The sequence below is a fragment of the Vicia villosa genome, linkage group LG2 (genome assembly GCF_029867415.1).
Source record: "Vicia villosa cultivar HV-30 ecotype Madison, WI linkage group LG2, Vvil1.0, whole genome shotgun sequence".
Lineage (NCBI taxonomy): Eukaryota > Viridiplantae > Streptophyta > Magnoliopsida > Fabales > Fabaceae > Vicia > Vicia villosa.
Genome location: NC_081181.1, coordinates 40,339,908 through 40,362,141, shown reverse-complemented (window position 1 = coordinate 40,362,141; position 22,234 = coordinate 40,339,908). Strand labels below are relative to the sequence as shown.

General features: G+C 38.9%; 1 long non-coding RNA gene across 2 annotated transcripts in view; it reads right to left on the bottom strand.

Moving 5' to 3' along the window:
- LOC131646093 (uncharacterized) overlaps positions 1–13,171 on the bottom strand; it is a 49,175-nt gene extending 36,004 nt beyond the window's left edge. For both annotated transcript variants that reach the window (XR_009297289.1, XR_009297290.1), the window contains exons 1-2: positions 12,819–13,171; positions 11,998–12,144 (exon numbers count right to left, since the gene is read on the bottom strand). This is a non-coding gene — a long non-coding RNA (uncharacterized LOC131646093). The remainder of the gene's footprint in view (positions 1–11,997; positions 12,145–12,818) is intronic.
- Positions 13,172–22,234: the final 9,063 nt, after the last annotated feature.

The following is a 22,234-nucleotide window of genomic DNA, read 5'->3' as shown; positions in this document are numbered from 1 at the left end:
ACTTTGAAGGCTCAAAAGGGTTAACGAAGGTTTCACTCCCTTATTTCTCCAGTGTTTGCGAATTTGAAACAATGCCTGTACATCATCAACAGGGTTCTACTCAAAAGCATACCATTTGAGGTTCTTGGTATTATGTTCATCATCCTCCCTTCGGAGTTATCATGCTTTATGTAGCAAGAGTTAAGTATCACAAAAAGCATAAAAAAACATATAAGAGCAAAAGCGAATGGATTTTTTCAAGACAAACATATCCAATGCATTATGATTATAGTTCAAAAACAAACAAGTTTTGCATGCAAACAGAATTGACAAAATAAGAAAGCTTAAACATGAACATGCATGATGAATTAAGAATTGCCAATGTTGAGGAGATCTTCTCCGTATGGACTTATTGCTTCAAAAGATCCGCTAAGTCAAAGGAAAACATGATAGCCTTTGAATCAATCAGGTCTTGTACCTTCTCTCTGAATGACTGTCAACCTTCAATAAGATAATCAAGTGCCCCCAGAGTGGGAAGCACACCAAGCAATAGCATATGTTCCTGCAGAACACTTTAGATTACTTCCCGGAAGAAGATTTTGACAAAGCCATACAGAAATTGTAAGTGCTCAGCTTTAGGGATTTGAGTTGTGCCAGTGGTGCACAAACTCAAGATACAAGGCGTCTTGCTTATCCCTCGGTCGGGAGCCCCAAACATAGCTGCTGAAACAGAAAACACCATCATAAATGGAGGAAACTTGTATTACTATCAGCGAACAACAATAACCTCTGACACTTAGCTATCAAAGTCATTGCTTGGAACACACAACAGTTGTTAGGAAGGAAGCCTCTGAAAGTACAGATTGCTAGTGATTCTCGTGCGTTACTCCTCGAGGAAGAATAAACATTCTACTTGCGGAAGATGAAATGGGATTTACTAGTAGAAACCATTATGAGTAAACTCAAACATCTATGTATCGAGCAAGTCCTGGACTTTTCGTACTTCAACACCTTGTAAGGCTTGACATTATGATCAACTGCCCCAGCATGGAACACACCTAGTATAGTCATCGGAATCAGGAGAGCTATTTGTGGTGAGAAACACCCAAAGCACGAATCTTAACCAACTGAAATTCCAATAAGCAGGGAAGTAACTCAGATACAAGGCATTACGATTCTCATCAGCTTGTTTCTCTTACTCTTTCCGTCTCGGTTGACAAGTGAAGGCTATAGACAAGGAAACTCCAGGAAGAGGAGGTGACTCAGTATGTGAAGCAGATCCTTGAGAATGAGAGGCGTCTCGGTAGAACACTCTTGATTACTATCTAGCAGAAGATTCTGGCGAAGTCACGCGAAATTTGTAAGTGCTTTAGGGATTCGAGCAATGCAATTGGTGCAATGCTCAAGATAGACAATGTCTTGCTTATCCCTCGTGCGGGAGCCCCAAGCAATTTCAAAGACTTGTAGATCCTAACATCACGACCAGGTGCCCCAGAATAGAATTCACACCTAGTGTCATCGTCATCAAGCAAAGAATATGTAGACATCCCCACAGTACGGAGCTTAACCAGTTGCAAATAAAGCAAGCATGAAAGCAAATGAGCATAAGACACGTCTTCATAGATAACCCCAACCGAGCTTTCCTCTTGGTCACCCCACAAAGTTGTTTCATGACTGATCTTTGAGCACACAATAAGAACAAATCAAATCTCTGGGTCTGGTGAGAGTACCAAGTCTGAATAAGAGATCCTCGGTCCTGAATACCTGTTATGCATGGAATGTATGAGATGCATGATATGAATGCAATGCCATGTTCATCCGATTTCCAAGGAATCCTCGTGTTTTGATTTTTTTTGTAGCAAATAAGAGATTGAAAAGCTCGACACGAGGCTTAAAGATATGATTCCTTTGAAATGGAAGGAACATGTATGCTAGTTATTTTTTGTACATCATTTTTTGGAAAATAGATATGCAATGATGCAAAGTGGTGGGAACCACAAATACTGGATATATCTGGGATACCGAGAAATCACACGGCACAGGTTTAAAGGTTCGGCATCAATTTGGAACTCCCTGTAGATCACGGTCCATAATCAATAGAAACAGAACCATAGTCACCATCGCGGAAATGAAACCACTCAAACAAGAACCAAAGTAAACCTCGAACAAGAACAACGGTAACCCTCAAACAAGAACCACAATAACCCTCGAACAAGAACAACGGTAACCCTCGAACGAGAACAGTGGTAACCCACGAACGAGAACCAAAGTCACCATCAATGTACCTGTTAAGCAATGATTGATTCCCGCCCCACTCACGGGTAAATCTAGGCCAAGGTAGGTCGAAAAGCCAATAGAGGATCGAATGTAGGCGTTATCATACGATATTGCCTCATTCCACCAAGCTCTGCCCGTGGATACGTGATCAGATCAATCAGGCATACGCCTTCTATCCGTCACAGTCACTCTAGTCCTAGTTCCTATGGTATCACTCATAGCCTGGGTATTGGGCCTTTTACCTCTTGAAACACCCACCCACAGACAGAAATCCAGACAGTCCAGAATATGATACAGAAAAGTAAAAGCGCACATAGAATGCAATGCAAACAGGTAAATATGCAAAGCAATGAAAACACCCAATGATAAACACACAAGCGCTAGGATTGACTTGCTGAGTCCGGACCAGCAACAGGTCGAGACGTCCCCAGCAGAGTCGCCAGCTGACGCTACCGCGAAAATTAACAGAGTCGCCACTAACATATTTATCCTGAAAAGGAAGGGAATGCCAGCAAACCACAAAACAAAACAACGGTCTCACGACCAGAGAAAAAGGGTAAGGGAGTCGGTTACGCAAGGGGAAGGTACTAGCACCCCTCGCGCCCATCGTACTCGATGGTATCCACGCCTGTGTCTAAAACTATGGGTGTGTAACAAATCTACGCTAATCTGGACTAAAATGAATGCAGAATGTAGGGAAAAGAAAGGATTATGCTCGCACGGGCCCTACCCCGCTGCCTACGTATCTGTTTTGCAGAATCAGAGCTACCGTAGCTCGGCTAACTAATTTCTGTTTGTTTTCTGTTTTTTAGGTGAACGAGTTACATTCACACTCCGCTGCTCGACCTTTGGAGACTTATGCTGGGAATGGAGCGGAAATAACAAGCTCTTAAGAAAAGAAAATCAAAGAGTGTAGTTTGTGTTTTAAAGAATGCATGAGGAAGACCTAAGCTAAGGGGGGAAGCTTGCTACCTAATGTTATCATACAAAGGTTACAAGTCTAAGCTAAGCTATCAACCTACGAGGGAAAAGGGAAAGCACACAAATAGCACACAAACGAGCATCCGCTCGTAAAGCAAACAAACCAACGGTACTGACCGAGTGGTAGAAAAACGGTCCCGCCATAGCCAAGGGGAGCAACTCGACCCAAGTCAACCAAGCATTAGACCTCGCGAAAATGATCGGGCCATAGACAAGAGGAGCGGATCCCTCTCAGCAACCAAGCCGTCACGGATCGTAAAGGAAAACGGTGCGTGCGTACACCGAGCATCAACGTCGAGCGACGCAAGCTATAGGAAATGCGGGGGTCCGATTGCATGAACCCTTTTCCTGACATACTCGATAACAAGATCTTGTGCAGGTTCAGAAGCGAGCAACGCGTAGCGTGCGCATAATGAACGGACTCGATGAGACTAGGCTGGGGTTGATTGCTAACCCTTTCCGCGTGCCTTCTATGAGGACTTAACGGAGTGCCATATAGGACTTATTACACCGTGACTCCCTGCCGCAAAGCACAAATGTAAACACACCAACAAAAACAGAGCCTCTTTCGAGGGCTTGGCCAGATGCATGTCTAAGTCCTACTTCTCATGTTAAAGGATGATGCGAGAAAGCGATAAAGTGCGAGAAAAGTAAAACGAAACAAAATCAATACCAAACGGATGATGATCCGTAAACTAAAGCGAAGAGAGCAAGGAAACTAGGATCCCGCGAGCGAGCTAGCAAAGCAAAAGAAAATGGTCAGCACACCGATTAGCCATGAAAGCACACAAAAGTCGACATGCGCGTCAAGCAAAATCACAATACACCTGCAAGAGGAACAAGCAAACCAAACAAGCAAATATAAAGTAATAGAGACGTGTCTCCAGGATGAGAACACGACATGAGTGAATGAAATCGTGTCCCGCAAGTAAAGCGGAACACTCACATAATAAGCATCGATCGGTGACTATCCAAATACCTCGCACACAAGTTAGAGATAACAGCATATCGCAATCGGAATTGCGTTATTTGAATGATAAGCTAAATCGGAAATGGATAACGGAATAGAGAATGAAAACGTAGAGAAAGCAAACAAGAAGAAACATGGGATAATATTCAAAAGCAAATCAAATATGCATACCGAAACTACGAAAGTCAAAACAAGTATTTACATGCACAACGATACACCGAAACGGCGAAACCGGTAAAAATGATAAAAAACTAAACTTGTCGGAATTAAACCAAAATTTCATGGTAAGCTAGAAACGTGCCAAAGAACTCAAATATGCGGTCGGAATTTACAAAATCGGCTCGGAAGCACGATTTTTGGAACAGGGGCAGTAGCGAAAACGGTAAAAAAAGTCGGCCGAAACCGAAAATAAACCTCACCATCAGCTCCGGAATCATTATTCTACTCAAGAAACATTATTCACATTCGCAAAAATTCAACACGGTTCAAGAGTTATGACATTTTGAAGTAAAGCCGACACACCGCACGTAAATAGCAAAACCGAGCAAAATGCGACGAATACACAAAACAGAAAAATGCAGCACCTCAATAACTACTAGTAGTACAAGGAAACACCAATTTAACACTTAGAAACAAGCCACAACCAAAATCAACAAGTTTTATGTCAAAAGAAAACAATTAAATGTCAAATTTCATGAGTTGTGAAGATGGAAGTGTAATGTAAAGGGAACAAGTGAAAATTCTGCATAATTGTGATGCTAAAACAATCCCATAAATGCTCCTAAAACACATATAAACTCAAGAGAAAGTCTCACCACAATAGCACAAAGATAGCACATGTTTACAAGTAGAAATATGACATGAAAACATGGTTTCAAGTAGCAATTAGAGTATCAAATTTGCTGCACTTTATTGATGAAAACCAGTCCCCAAAAAAGCCTTAAAATCATTACCAAACTCAATACAAAGTTTCATATAAGTTGGCAAGAGATAACATATACTTGTAAGTGAAATTGGACATGAAAACATGGTTTTAAGTGGTAGAAACAACCCAAATACAACCAAAATCAACTAACTTTTTATGAAACATTTTCATATGATAAACTCAAGTATTAGCACAAAACAAACACTAGTTAATCATGAAACAAGTCCCAACCACACTAGTTTTATCACATTTTTAACAAACATCAAAACCAAATTATGGCCAAGAGAATCAACTAATACCACACTTGTTCAACATAGTCAACAACTTGAATTACTAACAATCAAACACTAAGTGTTATTCACAATAAAACCAAATCAATTAGTCAAATATTCACATAAACATGACATGAGTTGAATTTCCAGCATTTGCATATTTTAATCACATTAATCTTATTCAAAATAACATGTCAACAACAACAACACACTATGATTAAACTTCCAATATCATTTATACACTTGAATCACCACTAAAAGGTTACAAAATCAACAACAATTCATGGATACGTATCAACAATTAAGCACAAATCCCAACACTAACCATTTTTTCAACAATTATATTCAAAATAAGTCTCACAACTATTCCATCAAACATGTAGTGTGCATCTTTTAGATTCATGAATAGTTGGAACAAGTTATCAACACAATCAACAACACAACTCATGAAGATCAACAATTATCACATTCAAGATTATCACCAATTCAACAATTCAACATAAACATCATCAATTATCAATTGTCAAATTCAAGTAGCATATTAATTCACATTAACAAGCAAAAAATACTAACATCAAACAAGGATTGAAGTGAATTTACCGGATCAAACAAAGAGATCAAGATCGGATGAACACGAACACGACGCGAACACGACATGAACACGAACGCGAAATCCAAGAGATGTGGAAAGGGGGAGCGACGCGCAAGGTCCTAGGGAGAGAGGGAGATCCGAATTTGATTATCAATGAGAAAAGAGATTCTTCACTCTTGCTTTGATCTTCATTTGTTCTTGAGATTAGATCTTGAATTGATGAAGATTGATGAAGGTTTTGAGTAATTTGTGTGTTTTGATTTTGAGAGAATTGAGAGAGAATGAGAGAAAGTGTTTTTGATATTTTTTGGGGAATTGAAATTATGAGAGTTCTCCTTGATTTGTGAAGAGCAAAATGTTTATATATTGTCAACGCGAAATGTCCAAATTGCCCTCGGTGTGTCTTATTTTGGCTCGTTTTTAAGGAAACTCGGTTCGGCTCTGAATTCCGGAACGAAACCAATGCCACTATGAAGATGACCAAATTCTTGACTCGTCGCCGCGAGAATCACCTCAATCCGATAAGCGACGAAGAAATTACGCGCGTTTGAATGACGAGAAACGTCGATTCCTCTGGCGCGACTGTGCAGAATTTTGCGAGTACCACTCAAAGAACTCGATAAAACTCCAACTTCGGCTAAGAATCTGAACCGGCATGTGTGACAAAGAATCAAAGCTGACGAAATTTCTAAGAAAATGCCGCCGGAATGGACTTCATACGATAAAAATCGAAGGAGTTATGAATTTCCGAACTCGGTGCGACACACTCGAAAGCACATTTTTTACCGAAACGACGCGGCGATCTTTAAAATGCTGGGAGTTTTCAGTGCATAATCAGTCTTCGGTCCGAACATATGAAATCTTGGTAATGACGGTACGGAGCTCCAATTAAATTTTCAAGCGAATCCGACTAGCGGATTAGGAGATATGAATTTTCTGAGAATCGAAACTCTACATTCAGCACTCTTTTTCATTGTGAAATCTCAAGTAACCTGCAAATCTGACAACCTTCCTCAAAGAATTGGCTTTCGAGCCGAACATGAAAGTTGTAGATATCGTCGAAATAGTCGAGGAAACGCAAGAACTTAGCACATATCACCTTCCAAATAGGACTTGTGAATTTTCTCGTATTTACACTGTTTAAACCATTTTTCACTCCTTATCTTCTTAAACCCATGAAAACTCTTTATTATTTTTCTTCAATTTTCGAATGACGAAATAAACGTCGTTAATAACTTATAGCCCAAATAAAGAGGGCAAATTTTGGGGTGCAACAGGTACGTCGATGAATTATCTCTTTTTATATCATCAGTGGTACGGTGGTATATCTCTTTAATACCTTCAGTGGAACGTTGGTAAGTGTTATCGTCAGTGGTACGGCGATGCATCTCTTTCATCGTCAGTGGTACGTCGATGAATTATCTCTTTTTATATCATCAGTACTACGGTGGTATATCTCTTTAATACCTTCAGTGGAACGTTGGTATGTGTTATCGTCAGTGGTACGACGATACATCTCTTTCATCATCAGTGGCATGTCGATGAATTATCTCTTTTTATATCATCAGTGGTACGGTGGTATATCTCTTTAATACCTTCAGTGGAACGTTGGTATGTGTTATCGTCAGTGGTACGGCGGTACATCTCTTTCTTCGTCAGTGGTACGTCGATGAATTATCTCTTTTTATATCATCAGTGGTACGATGGTATATCTCTTCATATCTTCAGTGGAACGTTGGTATGTGTTATCGTCAGTGGTACGACGATACATCTCTTTCATCGTTAGTGGTACGTCGATGAATTATCTCTTTTTATATCATCAGTGGTACGGTGGTATATCTCTTCATGCCTTCGGTAGAACGTTGGTATGTGTTATCGTCAGTGGTACGACGGTACATCTCTTTCATCGTCAGTGGTACGTCAATGAATTATGTCTTTTTATATCATCAGTGGTACGGTGGTATATCTCTTTAATACCTTCAGTGGAACGTTGGTATGTGTTATAGTCAGTGGTACGACGATACATCTCTTTCATCGTCAGTGGTACGTCGATGAATTATCTCTTTTTATATCATCAGTGGTACGGTGATATATCTCTTTAATACCTTCAGTGGAACGATGGTATGTGTTATCGTCAGTGGTACGGCGGTACATCTCTTTCATCGTCAGTGGTACGTCGATGAATTATCTCTTTTTATATCGTCAGTGGTACGGCGGTACATCTCTTCATATCATCAGTGGTACGATGGTGTGTTTTCTGTTAACGGAAGATTGGCATTCTGATTCAGGATGCGTACTTTCTCATCCCCAGTGAAAGAGGATACCCCATTTTCTCACCTCCAGCGAAAGGTGATGCTTTAACCTCTCTGGTGTGAAATATTTTCCCCAGAGAAGTTTCTTTTCCCACCAAAGTTTCATCTCTCCAACAAAGTCTTGCTTTCCCCAGTGAAGTTATGCCAGCAAGACATTTGTTTTCCCCAGTGGAGTTCCTTTTTTTCCCCGGTGTTGCCATGTTTTATCCTCATCATATGCATTCATTAAACATTGCATAACATCTTAGGTTCAAAAATTGTGTTTTATATATTTAAGTCTCTTCGATTTCGTCAAAACGAAGATTTCCAATCATCGTATCTCCAAATCGAAGAAACTTAAATAGGGGAATCTGTCATACCCCAATTTTTGACCCTAAGATCATACATCAATTGCATTCAATCATCAATCAAGAGCACCATTGTGAAGCTTTATCTTTGATACTGTGAATATCTCTGAGGGGAATTATCGAGCATTTATAGCCTTTTATTTGTTTATACTAACCAAAAATCAAAAAAATATATGTTTTGTCCCTTTTGTTTATATTTTACAGGTAAAAGATCGGGCAAAAATCAAAACAGTGCAAGAAAACAATTTTTGAAAATTTGAAGGTGGAAATCGATTTACCCCTGTGGGAAATCGATTTCCTGTGCGGAAAATTCAAAAAAATATAAGGAGGGAAGCTTGACATCATTTTGGCACCTTTTTATTTGATCATTTTACCAATTTTCCACCTCATCAAAATTAACCCCTTCATTAAACCCACTTAAACCTCATTTTACCATTTTTACCATTTAAATGCCACTTTAATTACCAATTAAACACAAGTTAATTACCAAACACAAAAAGACCAAACTACCACTACTCTTGCTCCAATTCTATAAATAGAGACCTCTACTCTCTCATTTCTCAAGCTTTGAGAGCCAACAAACCCCTTGCAATTTCTCTCCTCATCCCTACCAAATTCACCAAAGCTCTTTGTTCTTTCATAAAGTTTGTGAGTCACACCTTGAACCTCACAAACTTTGAGCTAAGCCACCTTTCATTTCACTCTTTTTCTTCAATTGTTGAGAGATCAAGATTTGTGTTGGTGATTATTGAAGTGGATCTAAGTTTTGTTCAAGAATTGGTAATTTTCATCATCCTTTTTCATCTACCATAATGTGATTCTTTGTTGCTTGTGTTCAATGCATCTTTGATGCTATATTGGTCCTATTTGATGGTGATTTGATGGAAAATTCGTGCTTCAATGGATATGTGATCATAAGGTGTTTGTATGTTTGCCTAACTCAAGTTTTATAGTTCATAATGCTGTTTTTTTGAAAACTGTGCGCAGGAAATCGATTTCCTACAGAGGGAAATCGATTTCCACTCTGTTTTTTGCGCCAGAATTGAACTCTGCACTTAGGAAATCGATTTCCTACAGAGGTAAATTGATTTCCAGTGTGGCAGAATGTTTTTTTTGCCTTTTTTATGCTTGTTCTGGCTTCCTTCTGCCTCCACTTCATTAACATCATTGGATCTAGGATGTTGATAGGTTTGAAATGACCAAATCCATAATATTAGATGAATGATATTAATGATAGTGTGAGTTGATTATCTTTTATGCATTTATTCTTCTTCCTCCATTTCATTAATATCATTGGATCTAGGATGTTGATAGGTTTGAAATGACCAAATCCATAATATTAGATGAATGATATTAATGATAGTGTGAGTTGATTATCTTTTATGATTTTATTCTTCTTCTCCTTTTTTCCTTTTGATCGATGAAAGTCTTAACACCTTGAGAATTCTTATGGATTCTTGGTAAAGACTAGATCATTACCTATTTTCTTTTCGTGCGGTATTACTTTCGGAGAATGATCTACATATCATTTCTCTCGCATGCATTAGCACATAAAGTTTTGACCGGCCTCGTTGTAGGGTGATTTCTACATAAATCACTTGGCGATCTGCTTAACATAGCGCAGTATTTCGTGTCCCGAATAAAAAAGATCAAATATGGAAGAGAATTGTATGCGGGTGATTTAAGACTTATGGAAATTTATCGTGTAGTCGCTATGATTTTATCAAGCTTCTGATAAAGTTCCATTGAATTTAAATCCGAGAACATCCTTCACTCACCATCGATCTTTCTTACTAACTTTGATAACATACTTGACAAGTTTCAAGATGGTTATCTTTAACATCTAACAACTAACTTTAATTTCCGCACTTTATTATACCACTCTTTATATTTCTCGCTTTATCATTTCATCATATTTACATTCCGCTCTTTTTCCTTTGTCCATTTAGACATATGTTTATGTTTCTGCTATTTTTCCTTTGTCCACTTGGACCATACTTTACTTTTATGCTAAAACACTAATAAATAACGAAAATCTAAAAAACACATAAGGCTCTCTTTTGGACTATTGGTTACTATCCCTAGCATTTTGGAGATTTGGACTTATAGACTTAGTACCTCTGGACCCTTGTTCTATTATTACTCTGTTGTTATTCTGTCTGTCTGGCATTGGATTGTTGTTTGTTTGTGTATGCAGGTATTTCCTTGAAAGTCCTTGATGGTTAATTCCAAGGCATTGAGATAAGGATTTTACCCGAAAACAGCCGTTACTCTGCCCGATTTTTGTCATAATTTTAATGTGCTTAATGCAAAGTGGTGCTAAGACAATAAGTTCATCTGGATCCCCAAGTGGTAATGTGTTGGTTTGGTATTGATAAGTCCAAAGGATGGGAAATCTACCTTGACTCATAATGTCAAGTGTTGGCTTCTTAATTTGGTTAGACCGTTTCTTTCCTTCGCTTTTATTTTACGTAATAGGATAGCCTCTTCATATCCTCCCACTTTTTAGATTTTCAAAATCTTCTCTCTTTTTCCAAAACATTCTTATGTTTGCAAACCTTTTCAAAACCTTTTCTTTAAAAAATATCTTTTGCCCTTAGTGGCCCTTTTTCTTCAAAAGTTTAGACACTGTTAATTGTCGAAACGAGTGGTTATACCCCACGATTTTGAAATTGATTGATATAATGAGATCTTTTCCGCGTGAGAGAGCTAGTGACATACTCGTTGATTTTATCCGAGTTGGAGCCCTTCTTTCATTTGCGATGCAAAGAACTTGTTTGTTCTCATGCTCAAGATCAATGGCTGAGTATTTCTCTCCGACAACGATAAAGTGTTTATTCGTTTTTAAAATGTTTCCCTTTTAAGCGGAACTACATTAGCTCTGACTTCTCCATTGCACCGAGGAGGTATGTAGGCACAAGGCTTAACGTCTTGCCGAGCTTATTTTAAAAATAAAACAAATCGTTTTTTAGCACACACGACACAGATTTTCAAAAAGGTTCATATGGAGTACCACAGATATGAGGGGTGCTTAAAACCTTCCCCTTGTATAAACAACACCCGTACCTAAGATCTCTTCTTTTTGTTTTAAAAAACAAAATTTGGGTTTTATTCGTTCTTTTCCCTTTTCCTTTGGAAACAATAAAGCGTGGTGGCGACTTTCACTGAAATATTGAGTCGAGTCAATTCCATGGCTTCGATCTCAAATTTTCCCCGCTACACACATATTCAATCTAATTGAATTACATTTCGAAATCCCACAGTGAGAAATCATATCAACCTTTCAAAAACATATTCAAATTAACTATAACAATCTTTTTTCTAAACCAACATGGCAAATACCTGAACCCGTGTGTCCTCTGCTATCTACTTTGACTAATCCAAAGTCTGATGTGCGGCTGAAAATAGGACAAATGAATATGAAGTGCCACTGTTGATGCAATTGCTCATTGGAATGTCTATAAGCCTGTAGCATCCACCAACAGGAACCTAAAAAATGAAAACAGTACGACGTATATCATTACAAAATGAAACAATTTCCAAATTTTGAGTCAACAAAGAGAATGGTTTGTGTACTCACAGCTGGTGTAGAAGCTCGTTTGGTAAGAGGAAATAGTTGAACACCAGGACCTCCTTCCAATATGAAGGAAACAACATTTTTATGGTCAGCTTCTCATTTCACAAAAAGTTGTCTATATTCCTCACAGCTTGTTTCAATAAATATAGCTACTTTAAAGTAGCTAGTCAACATCTTACACTAAGCATGCACACCTGTCTCTATTCCTCACAGCTTGTTTCAATATGATGGAAACAACATTTTTAGAGTAAGCTTCTCATTTCACAAAAAGTGTATCATCAAAATAATATATGATGGTAAAGAATTGATTCAATCAAAAGGAGAAACCAATTTTAAATCCAGCAATTATACAGGTACCTGGTTAGTGTAAGTGTGTACAGAAGTTGAAGCATGATTCATAAGTAATACTTTGATAATTTTACTTACTGCATCTTTGGACTGGAAATATAGGAACAGATTTAACATTGTAGAAAGAAAAATACTTGAAAAATATAAGTTCACACAAGCATCAAATATGAAAAATATAAAGAAAATGAGTAAATTAACACTTCAATGTTACACAAAAATCTTAAAGTTAAACGCATACCCGATGAGATATGAACATTCAGAAAAACCAAAACTTTAAGATGGATATGAAGTTGCCGTGTCTGTACAACAAAATGTTTTTAACGTCAAGAGATTAAGTAGACGCTACAATCATCATATCTCTTCAAAGCCTCTTTTTGCGCCCGCTCAAAACCTGAAACAATAAACACTAAATCAAAATCAAAAACCTAAAAGAGATACCAAAATCGACTCTCTCAATCCAACCGATGCACTACCGTAAAACCGATTCTCACACCATTCATCTTTCTTTGTGAGCCAACACAACCAAAACTGAAACATTAAACACTAAATCAGAAGAAATCCGAAAAAATAAAATCATTTTACACGGTTCTGAAGGGATTCCTGTAACACCCCGTTAATTCTTGTTATTAATTTAATTATTTTTCTTTAATTAAATTATAAGAATTATTAATTTGTGGGAATTATTTGGAAAAAAATGATAAAATATGGTGTTGGGCTGAGTGTGATAGTTGTAGAAGGGGGGTGTTAACTAAGCAAGCCCATTAAGAATATTTTATTTTATTTTTCATAAAATAAAGAAATTGGGGAAAGAGAAGGAGAAGCAGTAGAAGCAGATTTTGGAACTGAAGAACACGTGAAAGTGAGAAGAGCCTGAAGGGAAGGAGAACTTCGAAGATTCGACTCTGAGGTAAGGGGGGATTCTTCGGGTTAGTGATCCTTATGCGATTGTAGGTGGTAAGGTTGATTAGGATTATTGTGTAATTCAATCTTACGTGTCGGGTTGGGAATTTTGTTAGGTTTTGATAATCTAGTATGAATTGACATGATTCTGTTGATACTTGTGATATATGATGTTAATACATGTCAATAACTTGTTTGAAATGTGTAATTGTGTGAAAATCTATGATAATTGTGTGTATGTTCGTATGTACCTGAAATTGGGGAAATGGGATAGGGCAAATGCTGTCGAAATGATGAATTTTGCTGTGCAGGTACGTAGGAACCGGTTCCCATGTGGGACGAACCGGTTCCCCTTTATAAAAACAGAGAAGTGTGAATTCTGGGTTTCTGGGAACCGGTTCCCATGTAGGGACAACCCGGTTCCCCATAGTAAAAACCAGAGACGGGATTTTTTAAGCTGCCAGGAACCGGTTCCCATGTAGGGACAACCCGGGTTCTGCAGCATTTTTCTGAAAATGTTTTATCTTTAAAATCCCATAACTTTTGATCAGAGTATCCGATTTATGTGCCGTTTTGAGCATTGTGAAGCTGAGTTAATGGCCTATATGATGAATAGGTGGTATGGACGTAAAGTCCAAGTTGTTATTTGTGATTATGTTATTTATTGGGTGATGACTTTCGTGTATGCGGTTGATATGTTTGTATTGAATGCTAAGAATATATACATGCTTATCGGTGATGATTTGGTGATGATAGTGAGACGATGTGTTACATCGGATTTGGTGATGTTGTAAGCATGTTATATGTTGCATTCATTGGCATACATTTTCGGTGATGGATCCCGGTGATGAAATGGATCAAATTGGTGGGCATAATTCCCATTGTGTGGAATTTGTGCTGGTTAAAACTGTATCTCGGTGATGAAAAGATCAGTTGGATGGGTTTATCCCATGGATGGTACCACATGCATTAGTGTCAGTCCATTCATTGCATTATACTATTTTATAACTGAATAATTGTATGGTATGTGAGATGATACTTGTGTACTGATGCTTGCTTGTTGTGATAAATTCCACTTACATGTATGTTGGAGTGGATGATAATTGCTATGATATTTTATTGCTTATGATTGTATAATGGTTATTAATTCGAATGAAACTCACCCTTACTTTGATGATTTCAGATTGAGGATGTAGCGGCGTCTTGTTTGGGTGAAGATAGCTTGTAGGCTAGCCCGTAGTTCGTGTCGAGTCATGCTCTGATTGTAACACTGGGATCGACTAGTCTTAGCGTTACTTGAGATTGTTGCTATTTTGATTATGGATTATGTATTGTTGAACTGTTTGGATATGTTCCCTGCATTGTTTAAAATAAGTTTCCGCTGTGATGAACACATGTTTGGAGTTTGGTTTAATCTTAATAAAGCATGACGAACGACATTGGTATTTTGATTCATTTTAATAATTGTAGCATCCTTGATGTGTTATTACTCTGATTATATTATAATTTTTCTCGGGGGTTTAGAAGGGTGTTACAATAGTGGTATCAGAGCATAGTCGGTCGTTAGAGTCAGAGTCTTGGTGTCAGTGTTCCCTTGTATGCGACTAGTGTAAGGTAAACACTGTCGATACTTTTGTTCTGATGAGATTGTTTTGTGATTTAGCAGAACAATGGCTGGAAGGGGTGGACGGAACGGTGACGCTATCGCAGAGGCTCTAGGCATGATTGCTGGTGTACTGGGAGGGAATGCTAATGGAGCGGCGATTGGTGCTGACAGACAGTTGAACAGCTTTCAGAGGAACAACCCTCCACTGTTCAAAGGCACTCATGACCCTGATGGTGCTCAGAAATGGTTGAAAGAGATTGAGAGGATCTTCCGAGTGATCGATTGTGCAGAGAATCTGAAGGTGAGGTACGGAACTCACATGCTATCAGAAGAAGCTGATGACTGGTGGGTTACTACTAAGACCGAATTGGATTCAGATGGGATTGCGATTACTTGGGCCATATTCAAGAGAGAATTTCTGAGGAAGTATTTTCCTGAAGATGTTCGGGGAAGGAAAGAAATTGAGTTCTTGGAGCTGACACAGCGTAGTATGACAGTGCCTGAATATGCTTCCAAGTTTGTGGAATTGGCTAAGTACTACACACCCTACACCAACGATGCAGCTGGGGAATTCTCTAAGTGTATCAAGTTTGAGAATGGTCTTCGTGATGAGATCAAAAAGGGCATCAGGTATCAAAGGATTCGCCGATTTGCTGATTTAGTGGACTGTAGCAGAATCTTTGAGGAAGACAGTCTTAAACTGAAATCATCTCACTCTCGCGAGTTAGTTGATAAGAAGGGTAAGAAACCTATGGACAGAGGTACACCATATGGGAGGGGAAACCCAAGAGCTGGTAATTGGAAAAGGCCTAGTGGGGGAGATTCTGGTGCTCCCGTTAGGTGCTTCAACTGTGGTGAAACAGGACATAAGAGGAATGAGTGCAAGAAAGAAGAGAAGAAGTGCTTTAAATGTGGCAGAATAGGCCATGTTGCTCCTGACTGTCGAATGAGGACTGTGACTTGCTATAACTGTGGAGAAGAAGGTCATATCAGTACACAGTGCACCAAGCCGAAGAAGAACCAGTCCGGAGGGAAAGTCTTTGCTTTGTCTGGATCAGAAACTACTCCGGAGGATAGGCTGATTAAAGGTACGTGTTTCATACATAACACACCTTTAATTGCGATTATTGATACTGGTGCGACTCACTCGTTTATTTCATTGGATTGTGCTAAGAGGCTGAATTTAGAGATAACAAAGATTAATGGAAGTATGGTTATTGACACTCCTGCATCGGGTTCAGTGACCACTTCATCTGCATGTTTGAACTGTCCTATTGATATATTTGGTAGGAAGTTTGGAATGGACTTAGTATGCCTTCCACTTGAACAACTTGACATTATTTTGGGAATGAACTGGTTGCAATTTAACCGAGTTCATATCAATTGTTTTACGAAGACGGTCATCTTTCCTGAAGAGATGAGTATCGAAGAGTTGGCAATGACTGCAAGACAAGTGGGTGAAGCAATTCAAGACGGGGCAGCCGTGTTTATGCTTTTTGCATCGATGGAAGTGAAAGGAAGAGTAGTGAGTAATGAATTACCAGTGGTACGAGAATTTCCAGAAGTTTTTCCGGAAGATGTTAGAGAGCTACCACCTGAAAGGGAAGTAGAGTTTGCCATTGAGTTAGTTCCTGGAACCAGTCCTATATCGATGGCACCTTATAGAATGTCAGCATCTGAATTGACCGAATTGAAGAGTCAAATAGAAGAATTGTTGGAGAAGGAGTTCATTCGTCCGAGTGTGTCACCGTGGGGTGCACCGGTGCTATTGGTAAAGAAGAAAGAAGGATCTATGAGGTTGTGTGTGGACTACAGACAACTGAATAAAGTTACTATCAAGAATCGGTATCCATTGCCGAGGATTGATGATTTGATGGATCAGTTGGTCGGAGCTAGTATATTCAGTAAGATTGATTTGAGGTCGGAGTATCATCAGATTCGCGTGAAGGCAGATGATATTCAGAAGACTGCGTTCAGAACGAGGTATGGTCATTATGAGTACACCGTGATGCCGTTTGGAGTTACTAACGCACCTGGTGTTTTCATGGAATACATGAATAGGATTTTTCATCCTTATCTTGATAAGTTTGTTGTGGTGTTCATTGATGACATTCTGATATATTCCAAGAGTGAAGAAGAACATGCAGAGCATCTCAGGATTGTGCTGGGAGTGTTGAAAGAGAAGAAGCTTTATGCCAAACTGTCGAAATGTGATTTCTGGTTAAGTGAAGTGAGTTTCCTGGGTCATGTAATTTCCAAGAACGGTATTGCCGTAGATCCAGCAAAGGTAGAAGCCGTGTCTCAGTGGGAAGCTCCGAAGTCCGTTACTGAAATTCGTAGCTTTCTGGGTCTTGCAGTTTATTATCGGAAGTTCATAGAAGGATTTTCAAAGTTAGCTCTACCATTGACGAAGTTGACTAGGAAGGGTCAAGCATTCGTTTGGGACTCGGAATGCGAAGAAGGATTCCAAGAATTAAAGAAGAGGCTGACTAGTGCTCCTATTTTAATTTTGCCGAATCCGACAGAATCTTTTGTTGTGTATTGTGACGCTTCACTGATGGGGCTTGGAGGTGTACTAATGCAGAATCAGCAGGTAGTTGCTTATGCATCGAGACAACTTAAAGTACATGAGAAGAATTACCCGACTCATGACTTGGAGTTGGCAGCAGTGGTGTTTGTGTTGAAATTATGGAGACATTACCTTTATGGTTCACGATTCGAGGTGTTTAGTGATCATAAGAGTTTGAAGTACTTATTCGATCAGAAGGAACTTAATATGAGACAGAGGAGGTGGTTAGAGTTCCTTAAAGATTATGATTTTGAGCTGAATTACCATCCGGGTAAGGCGAATGTTGTTGCTGACGCTTTGAGTAGGAAGTCCTTGCATATGTCTATGTTGATGATCCGAGAACTAGATTTGATTGAGCAATTTCGGGATTTAAGTTTGGTATGTGAAGGCACTTCGAATAGCATCAAGTTGGGTATGCTAAAGCTGACTAGTGGAATTCTTGATGAGATCAGAGAAAAGCAGAAAGATGATGTGGGACTAGTTGACAAATTGACTTTGATTAATCAAGGAAAAGGAGGTGAATTCAGAATTGATGAGAATGGCATAATGAGGTTTGGCGACCGTGTTTGTGTTCCTGATGTTACCGAACTGAAGAAGAGTATCTTGGAAGAAGGACATCGTAGTGGATTGAGTATTCACCCTGGTGCTACTAAGATGTACCATGATTTGAAGAAGTTATTCTGGTGGCCGGGAATGAAAAAGGAAATAGCTGAATTTGTTTATTCTTGTTTGACTTGTCAGAAGTCAAAGATCGAACATCAGAAGCCGTATGGAACTATGCAGCCTTTATTTATTCCTGAATGGAAGTGGGATAGCATATCCATGGATTTTGTATCTGGATTGCCAAGAACAGCAAAGAATTATGAAGCCATTTGGGTTATTGTGGATAGATTGACGAAGACTGCTCACTTCATACCGATGAGAATGGATTACCCTATGGAAAGGTTGGCACAGTTGTACATTGAGAAAATAGTAAGTTTGCATGGTATCCCTTCGAGTATCGTATCAGATAGAGATCCAAGATTCACATCCAGATTTTGGGCAGGGTTACAGAAGGCCTTGGGTACTAAATTGAGGTTAAGTTCTGCTTACCATCCGCAGACTGATGGTCAGACTGAAAGGACAATTCAATCATTGGAAGATCTATTGCGTGCTTGTGTATTGGAAAAAGGTGGTGCATGGGATAGTTATTTGCCGTTGATTGAGTTCACTTACAATAATAGCTACCATTCGAGTATTGGTATGGCTCCATTTGAAGCTTTGTATGGTAGGAGGTGTAGGACACCATTATGTTGGTATGAATCTGGTGAAAGTGCAGTGGTTGGACCAGAAATTGTTCAAGAGACGACGGAAAAGATTAAGATGATTCAGGAGAAGATGAAGGCTTCTCAAAGTCGTCAAAAGAGCTATCATGATAAGAGACGGAGAACACTTGAATTTCAAGAGGGGGATCATGTGTTTCTGAGAGTAACTCCTACGACGGGTGTTGGTCGAGCACTAAAGTCAAGGAAGTTGACGCCGCGTTTCATTGGTCCGTTTCAGATTACGGAAAGAGTAGGAGAGGTTGCTTATCGTATTGCCTTACCGACAACACTTGCAAACCTACATGACGTATTCCATGTATCTCAATTGAGGAAATATATAGCGGATCCGTCTCATGTAATCCAGGCAGATGATGTGCAAGTGAGAGATAATATGACAGTTGAGGCGTTGCCTATGAGGATTGAAGATCGGAAGATAAAGCAACTACGTGGTAAAGAAATAGCTTTAGCCCGAGTAGCGTGGGGAGGAGCTGCAGGTGGAAATGTCACGTGGGAACTGGAGAGTCAGATGAAAGACTCTTATCCCGAACTCTTCGTTTGAGGTATGTTTTCGAGGACGAAAACTCTTTTAGTGGGGGAGAGTTGTAACACCCCGTTAATTCTTGTTATTAATTTAATTATTTTTCTTTAATTAAATTATAAGAATTATTAATTTGTGGGAATTATTTGGAAAAAAATGATAAAATATGGTGTTGGGCTGAGTGTGATAGTTGTAGAAGGGGGGTGTTAACTAAGCAAGCCCATTAAGAATATTTTATTTTATTTTTCATAAAATAAAGAAATTGGGGAAAGAGAAGGAGAAGCAGTAGAAGCAGATTTTGGAACTGAAGAACACGTGAAAGTGAGAAGAGCCTGAAGGGAAGGAGAACTTCGAAGATTCGACTCTGAGGTAAGGGGGGATTCTTCGGGTTAGTGATCCTTATGCGATTGTAGGTGGTAAGGTTGATTAGGATTATTGTGTAATTCAATCTTACGTGTCGGGTTGGGAATTTTGTTAGGTTTTGATAATCTAGTATGAATTGACATGATTCTGTTGATACTTGTGATATATGATGTTAATACATGTCAATAACTTGTTTGAAATGTGTAATTGTGTGAAAATCTATGATAATTGTGTGTATGTTCGTATGTACCTGAAATTGGGGAAATGGGATAGGGCAAATGCTGTCGAAATGATGAATTTTGCTGTGCAGGTACGTAGGAACCGGTTCCCATGTGGGACGAACCGGTTCCCCTTTATAAAAACAGAGAAGTGTGAATTCTGGGTTTCTGGGAACCGGTTCCCATGTAGGGACAACCCGGTTCCCCATAGTAAAAACCAGAGACGGGATTTTTTAAGCTGCCAGGAACCGGTTCCCATGTAGGGACAACCCGGGTTCTGCAGCATTTTTCTGAAAATGTTTTATCTTTAAAATCCCATAACTTTTGATCAGAGTATCCGATTTATGTGCCGTTTTGAGCATTGTGAAGCTGAGTTAATGGCCTATATGATGAATAGGTGGTATGGACGTAAAGTCCAAGTTGTTATTTGTGATTATGTTATTTATTGGGTGATGACTTTCGTGTATGCGGTTGATATGTTTGTATTGAATGCTAAGAATATATACATGCTTATCGGTGATGATTTGGTGATGATAGTGAGACGATGTGTTACATCGGATTTGGTGATGTTGTAAGCATGTTATATGTTGCATTCATTGGCATACATTTTCGGTGATGGATCCCGGTGATGAAATGGATCAAATTGGTGGGCATAATTCCCATTGTGTGGAATTTGTGCTGGTTAAAACTGTATCTCGGTGATGAAAAGATCAGTTGGATGGGTTTATCCCATGGATGGTACCACATGCATTAGTGTCAGTCCATTCATTGCATTATACTATTTTATAACTGAATAATTGTATGGTATGTGAGATGATACTTGTGTACTGATGCTTGCTTGTTGTGATAAATTCCACTTACATGTATGTTGGAGTGGATGATAATTGCTATAATATTTTATTGCTTATGATTGTATAATGGTTATTAATTCGAATGAAACTCACCCTTACTTTGATGATTTCAGATTGAGGATGTAGCGGCGTCTTGTTTGGGTGAAGATAGCTTGTAGGCTAGCCCGTAGTTCGTGTCGAGTCATGCTCTGATTGTAACACTGGGATCGACTAGTCTTAGCGTTACTTGAGATTGTTGCTATTTTGATTATGGATTATGTATTGTTGAACTGTTTGGATATGTTCCCTGCATTGTTTAAAATAAGTTTCCGCTGTGATGAACACATGTTTGGAGTTTGGTTTAATCTTAATAAAGCATGACGAACGACATTGGTATTTTGATTCATTTTAATAATTGTAGCATCCTTGATGTGTTATTACTCTGATTATATTATAATTTTTCTCGGGGGTTTAGAAGGGTGTTACAATTCCTCTTTGGTTCACCATCTGCAAAATACACGGCCGAAGAATCAACAACCTGAACCCTAAATCATTTCTTTCTCAAAACAACCAAAAACCTTCAGAAATCGGTTGTAATAGAAGAAAATGAGCATTATTCATGTTCATCAGAAAAGTCAGATACACAAAAATCAAACAAAAACCCAAACATTTTCTTTCATCATTTTCCAAATACATCAAACCCTTCAGAAAGTAAAGAGATAGAAGAAGAGAGATTAAAAGAGAATAGGTTTGAAACGATCTCACCAGAAAGGTTAAAATCATGAACCACTCAGCCCTCCATTAAAATTGTTCATCATCACGTTCAACGAACAACAACAACACCATCATCAGCAAACGTTCAAATCCGCATATGAATCAACAACAACACAACTTGACTCTACAACAGATGCCAAAACGCATTCGTCAACTTCACCTCTCAAACACCGACGCAGAAGTTTCTTCACCAACATTCAACACCTTCGACATGTTCTTCCAAATCGATTTAGTTGAAGCGGAAGAAGAGATCGAGCGAGAGGTTTGAGACGGAGGGGTTTGAAGCGGCGCGAGGGAGAGTCTCTCGCCAGAAAAGAGAGAATCGCCATCGCATGCGAAGAGGGAAGATGGAAGATGAATCGGAAGAGAAGAGAGATGAAACAAAAAGCCATCGAAGAGAGAAGGGTAGCCGCCGCTGAAGAGGAGAAGGAAGTTTCCTTCGTATGATATTCAGTGTCTACAACATCTCAAACCCTAATACCTCTTCTTTGAAATTCAAATTAAAGTAGACATTGATAGAAGAGAAAGTGGTAAAAGATTATTTTAATAGTA